The following is a 6,009-nucleotide window of genomic DNA, read 5'->3' as shown; positions in this document are numbered from 1 at the left end:
GGCTTTTTTAAGGGCTTAAAAAGATATTTATAGGGTACATGCTCTACCTTGCTACCTTTAGTAGCTGATTAAATGGATGGACACACATCTGGGCTTCTCAAAAATCTTTGTTCTTTCCCAGTGAAGCATCTGTGCAAACAGTTGGACTACAGCTAAGGAGCAGCACGTACCTGGCCTATGCAGCGTAGCCCTGCACGTGTAGGAAACAGCTGTGCATCCAGATGCTTTAGTCTGATTCTTTCTGATGAGCTGGGCTCTGCACAATGGGCCATGCTGACAGAGTAGCAGGGCTCATTCACGTCATTTCTGGTATGGTCTGCGACAGCCTTTGCTGCTCTGCCACTGCTTCCCTTGGGGAGAGAGAGTGGGAGAGCCCCTGGCTTTTTTTTTTTTTCTTTTCAGCCCAGCCCCACTAGTAAAGCCCTCCCTTGGAAAGGAGTCTCCAGAAGGTCACTGGTGGAAGACATCTGTGGCAATATGCCTTCACTAAACCTGGGAAGAGAAAAAGAGGGCCCTGGTGCGTGTGGCTCCTCTATGTAGGGTCCGGAGTGAGTTCCCTCTCCGCAAGTGGGCAGTCCCCGAGGGAGGCTGCTGAGAAACTGCAAGCTTTCTCCTGCAACAGGGGTTCTGCGAGGCAGGGAGAACAAGCCCTGTGTTGCAAATTCCTGTCACTAGGCCTATGTTTGCTTCCTCTTTATTCCGTTTAAGGATGCCTGCTCCTCCTCCCTTCACTATTTACTGCCAGCTTTCCTCCAAAGTGGTTGTCGTGCTCCCACAGTTCCATTAGTTAGGGAGAACGAAAGCTGCATTTGCTGAGGTCCTGCTGATAGGAGCCTAATTATGCTGGTTGCTTTTCTACTCGCTGCAGAGTAGTTGTCGCTGAGGTGAATACACAGGTCTGGGCCATTCAGCCTGCCGTGACATTCAAGGCAGACCGGTACGGAGAAGGTTTCTTGCTCTGTCACATTGCAAACTCAGGCCTTACCTCTTACACACCCCTCTTAGCCTCCTCCACCCTGCTGCTTCCAGTTTCTTTCCAGGCTTCTCTCTCTCCCACTGAGCGAATTTCTCTAATATTCTTCTGCTGGGAAGATACTAGCTTTCATTTTTTGCTGTGCAGTATTTTTCTGTTGTGTAGCTTTCCCCGTGTTACTTTTATCCTCTGATACCTCACTGACTTCAGAAGAGTATGGAGGAGCAGAGGCTGTTCAGCATCTATGGCACGGGGGCTGGATCCTCCAGCAGCATCAGGCATCACCATGGGCAGTGCTCGGCCTTTTAGTTCTCCTCAGCCCTGACTTCGGAGCCCTCACAGCATGTGAGGAACCCACTGAGAAGAGAGTGGTTTAACTAGGTGCTAGCGTAATGAACAGAGGCTTTGCTAAACTAAGTACAACTGCTCAGACTAAGCACTCGCCGCTGGGCAAGCCCCTGTCGCCCTCCTGTTGGGACTTTCGAGCCTGATAAGAGAGACAAATCTGACGGTGACTAAGGAATGGGGCTTTGCAAACTGGCCAAGGGGCCACCAGGTAGTAGATGTCCACGTGGCCCGTGTCTAAACTCCTGTTATCATCTGCCTAGAAGCCAGCTAGACTGCGGTATCTACTGTAGGCTGGGCTTAACCTCTATTATCAAGATCTCCACTGACTATAAGGAGGGCTTTGGAAAGTAGCTGAGCCCTATACGTGGCTAGCGGAGTTCGGGCGTTTCGGTCCTTCAGCTGAATCCTGTCCTCATTGTCTCCAAGGGCTTGAGCCAAATGGAGGAGGTAAGAGAGGCTGCTTTCGGCTGGGGTCCCACACTGAGGGCAGGGTTGAGGTGGAGCAGGGTGTTGGCTAGTTGCGGCGGACCACTGCAAGCACCGATGGTGTGGTCACAGGCTGCTGACCCCGCAGCTCGCGCCTTGTGACAGAGGCAGGTACCGCACTCGCCTGGGGCTGACGTTCACTCTTGTTACTCAAACACCGTATCTGGTAGGGGCTTCACACTTACCATCACGTTCTACATCAGTTGTCAGTCTCTGTAAATTAATCTACCTACCTACCCAACATACTACAGCTGGTCCAGCCTACTAGGTATATACAAATAGAACTGTTTAAAGTATTATTTATACTAATTTATATCTGTTTAAAAAAACCCTACACACACACACACAAGAATGTTTCTTTACCTGATGGATCAGAACAGCTTAATCTATCAGTTAAATACATTTGCTCTTCCCTTTTCCATGCCTCTTGGTCTGGTTTTCACATGCCAGAAGAGCCATTTTCATGCTATTGGCTTCAGTCACTTTGAAATACACAGCTTTTGGCATGATGAAATCGCACCCTTTGACGTTTTTCATCTCTGTAAGATGTTTTTTCCCCTTCTTTAATGTGGCTACAGCACATACATTAAAATATTTTGAGTAAAGTTCAAGCAACCTGTGTTTTCTCTTATCCATATCCCTCTGGATTTTAGCATTTCATGACAGGCTTTGATCATGCCAATATTAGATGGCCCAGAAAATCGTTAGCTGGAAGAGAGATCCGAAGTGACAGAAAACCAAGCGGGAATGGCGGTGTTCTCCCCTTGCCGTGGGACAGCTGGCATACGGCTGTGGTCCCCTGCCCGGTTTTGACACCATCACTGTGTTTGCAGACCCCACGCAGGCATGAGAGCCCGACCGCCACCCCGCTTCCCCAGCAGCGCCGGGCCTCGTGGGGCACAGGGCCTGCCGGGCTTCTCATCCCCCGGGCACCCATCTCCTGTCCTCCCCTTCCCCAGCCCCATGCAGGGCGGCACAGCGGGGACGGTGCCTTCTCCAGCAGAAACAGAAGCGGTTGCAGCTTTCTGCTACTTGCGCACACACATCACCTACCAAAAATTCCCCTGAAAGCATCGGGCGGTACCCGGCATGGGCTGGTCCTTCAACCCTACCACAAGAGAAGGCAAGGAATGGGACAGCTCGTACAGAACATCTGACCATTCACTCTGAATCTGCAAAGAGGGGTTTAATGGCCACAACGCTCCCTTCACACCGGCACCGAAGCGGGTGGCTGTGGGGTGGTACTGTTGCTCCAAGCTGCCTGTGCTGAGCGAGACACCCGACGGACCAGGCCCGAGGCGTTCGAACATCTCTGCGGGTGCAAAAGGAGGGTCAAGGCAGTGGAGTGGCACCGCCGCTTTTCCAGGGAAAGGGCCTCCAGCCACAGGCCCTGCGCTGTAACAGTGAACGAACCAAGCTTTGCTGCTCTCAAGAGCAGCGCCTCATCCTTTCCCCTTCGTCCCCTACTATTATTTTACTTAAACAGTTTTACAGGCAAAAAACTGTTGTCCAGCAGCGGTGGGGACAGCCGGCGCGCACGTGTATTGGTACAGACCCCTCACCCACAGCCCGGGTTGGGGTTCACCTGCCTCTGCAGCTCTTTCTGCAGAAAGAGCCTGGGGAAGGAACAACCCTGCCTTTAATTCTTTTCTCTTAGGCACCTGCTTTACAGTTTTATTCCCGCAAAATATTTATTAACGTACAACCAGAGGGCTGTGCTTTACATTAAGAAACAAACTCTTCATTTTCTTTTCAGCTACAAAAGCCGTAGTGCTTTCTCAGAGCTGGTCTGTACGTTGCTGGTTTGGCAGACACGTTCGTTTCTGTATCGCTGCCGACGGCACGGGTAAGAGAGGGTTTCACAGGCCAAACCTCGTCCAGGTTGTCCGACGAGATAGCGCAGTCGTGCTGACTAAAGCAGAGCTGCTCTTCATCCTGAAGATTTGTGAGACAACAGCAGTTGTGCTTGGCTTCAAAGGCCGCCGGCTCTCCTATTAATGTTTCCATCCTGGAACAGACAGAAAGAATCAAACCCTTGTTTACGTAATTTAGCATTCATAAAAATCCTCTGAGTATCCCTGAGAGCAAAATGAATTATGCACTCAATGGATCTGGCAACTGTACAGGCAGCTAAAGCACAAGATTCAGCTGTGGCAGCTTTCCTGAGGGAAGCCATCAATCCAGGAATCTCCCTCTGCCCCCAGCCCCATCCACCGGCCAGAGCCCGAGGACGACGCTGCCTGGGGAGTCCTTATGGGGAGGACGGGGAAGCCCTGCTGCTCCCTTCCACTCTGCCTTGGGCGGATCGGGGGGGAAACACATGCAAGCCCTCAGGAACCTCTGGGGCTAAAAATGATTGGGCCTTTTGTTTCTGAAATTCAGATTTTGCAACCGTTTCCAGCTCATAAATCAAAGGTTGAAGCTTGCCGCTGCCAACTGCCCTTGCAGCTTCACTGGGGAAAATAAAATTCTGGTGTTCTGCATTTGCAATCCTCACCACTCCGCACCCTAAGAACGGCGTGATGAGGGAAGACTCACATTATTTAAGCAAAATCGGTTTCTGCAACCTCAAGAGCAGGACAGCAGGATGTCCTCAGCTGCAAGGATGAAGACAAACCTTAGCTTTACTCCAGAAGCAGCAGCAGTTCTCACAAAGAGATTTTCTTCATCAGCTCGACCCTTTCCACTTGGCTTCTGCAGGGAGAGCGCGGGTTGCGGTGCCAAAGGCTGCCCTCCCAAGAGGCCCAGGAGGACGCCGTCCAGCTCCGACAGAGACCTGTCTTATTTGTATAGGTAAATCCGGGGTAGGTTACTAAAACCAGAAGCGCAGAAACATGAACGTATTTGACTTACAGTTCCTATTGCATTTTTCTTTCCTTAACATTTGTAGTGGCTGGTATCAACCTTTCTGTGACAGTAACATGGAAAATCAGGAAAGCCCCACTGTATTCCGCACTGATGGGCAGCTTGATGAATAGCTATTAATTTCTTAGTTTTTCATCTGTTTTGGCATGTAATTTCTTTAGTTTCCTGACAAGAAAAAGACCTGCCAACAAACCCAGCATTCTGTTCCTATTGCCAACAGTTATTCCCCCCCCATCACCCTGGAAGGGGACCCACCCCGCAGCAGTCACTACACCTGCGCAGCCCCTCCAGAACCCATGGGTACTACCTGCCTTTCCAGAGAAGGAGATACAGAAGGATAGAGAAGCACAAAAGAATATTTTTAATATTTTTTTTTTGGCACAGCTTGCCTCCAGGGCTGATGAATCAAACCAATGATCCTGCAGAGATCTACTCTTTTTAGGAGAACCGACTGCCAGTTCCCCACTGACGTACAAATATTTAACTTGCAGATATTTCATCCACAAGCTTCAGTGGGATTCCCACTATTTTCAAATTATTTGCAAATTTAGGCTGTTTAAAGCAAGTCCTCGGGGCTGCTTGTGTCCAATGCTTGGCACAAGGAATCCTCTCTTACAGCAGTGACTTTGGGTACTCGGTGGTGAAGAAAACGATCCAGAGGTGGGTTTTTAATGGATTCCAAGTACTGAAACCCCAATGCCTCAGCTCCTTGCAATAACACAGCTGCCTCTGACTACACTTGCATGAAGGTTAGAAAAAAGCTTATGTCTAGCAATAAAAAAGCTGCAGAGCTTTTCTAGGAAAGCGTCTCACACCTTTGCAAACCCATCGGTTGCCACCACAGCTCATTTATCCCATCAGCCACAGCCAGGCTTCTCCGTGCGTGGTTCAGACCAGGGCACCGACGGTACGGGTGGGCTCCCGGCCACCAGGCAGACTGACAGAGGAGCTGCCCCAAGCAAAACACTTTCAGTTCAGGATTTCAAGGCCGACTACTTTGAAAAGGTGTCACCTGCCGTAACCTAACTGCACTAGCCGCAAGCGCTGGCAGCCGAAGGAGGATGAGCATGACAAGGAAGGAGAGGAGCGAGGAAAGAGCCACGCAGCACCTCGGGGCAGCCAGTGGCAGTTCAAAACTGCAGCCAGAAGCAGGGCTGACAGACCCGTCCGTTACCAAAGAGACACAGCGACCTGGAGCCCTGAAGAAAGCAGACGGGGAAGGCCCTCTCTATTGACCAGGCAGTTTTCTACAACTGATTTACACTTAACCTTTGGTGGCCAGAAGGGGCCCATGCCAGACCGATGGGCAACAGGGACGTCTCCAGCAGAACGTGCTT

The sequence above is a fragment of the Cariama cristata genome, unplaced genomic scaffold (assembly GCF_000690535.1).
Source record: "Cariama cristata isolate BGI_N322 unplaced genomic scaffold, ASM69053v1 scaffold1025, whole genome shotgun sequence".
Classification (NCBI taxonomy): Eukaryota; Metazoa; Chordata; class Aves; order Cariamiformes; family Cariamidae; genus Cariama; species Cariama cristata.
This window is presented reverse-complemented; position numbering follows the sequence as displayed.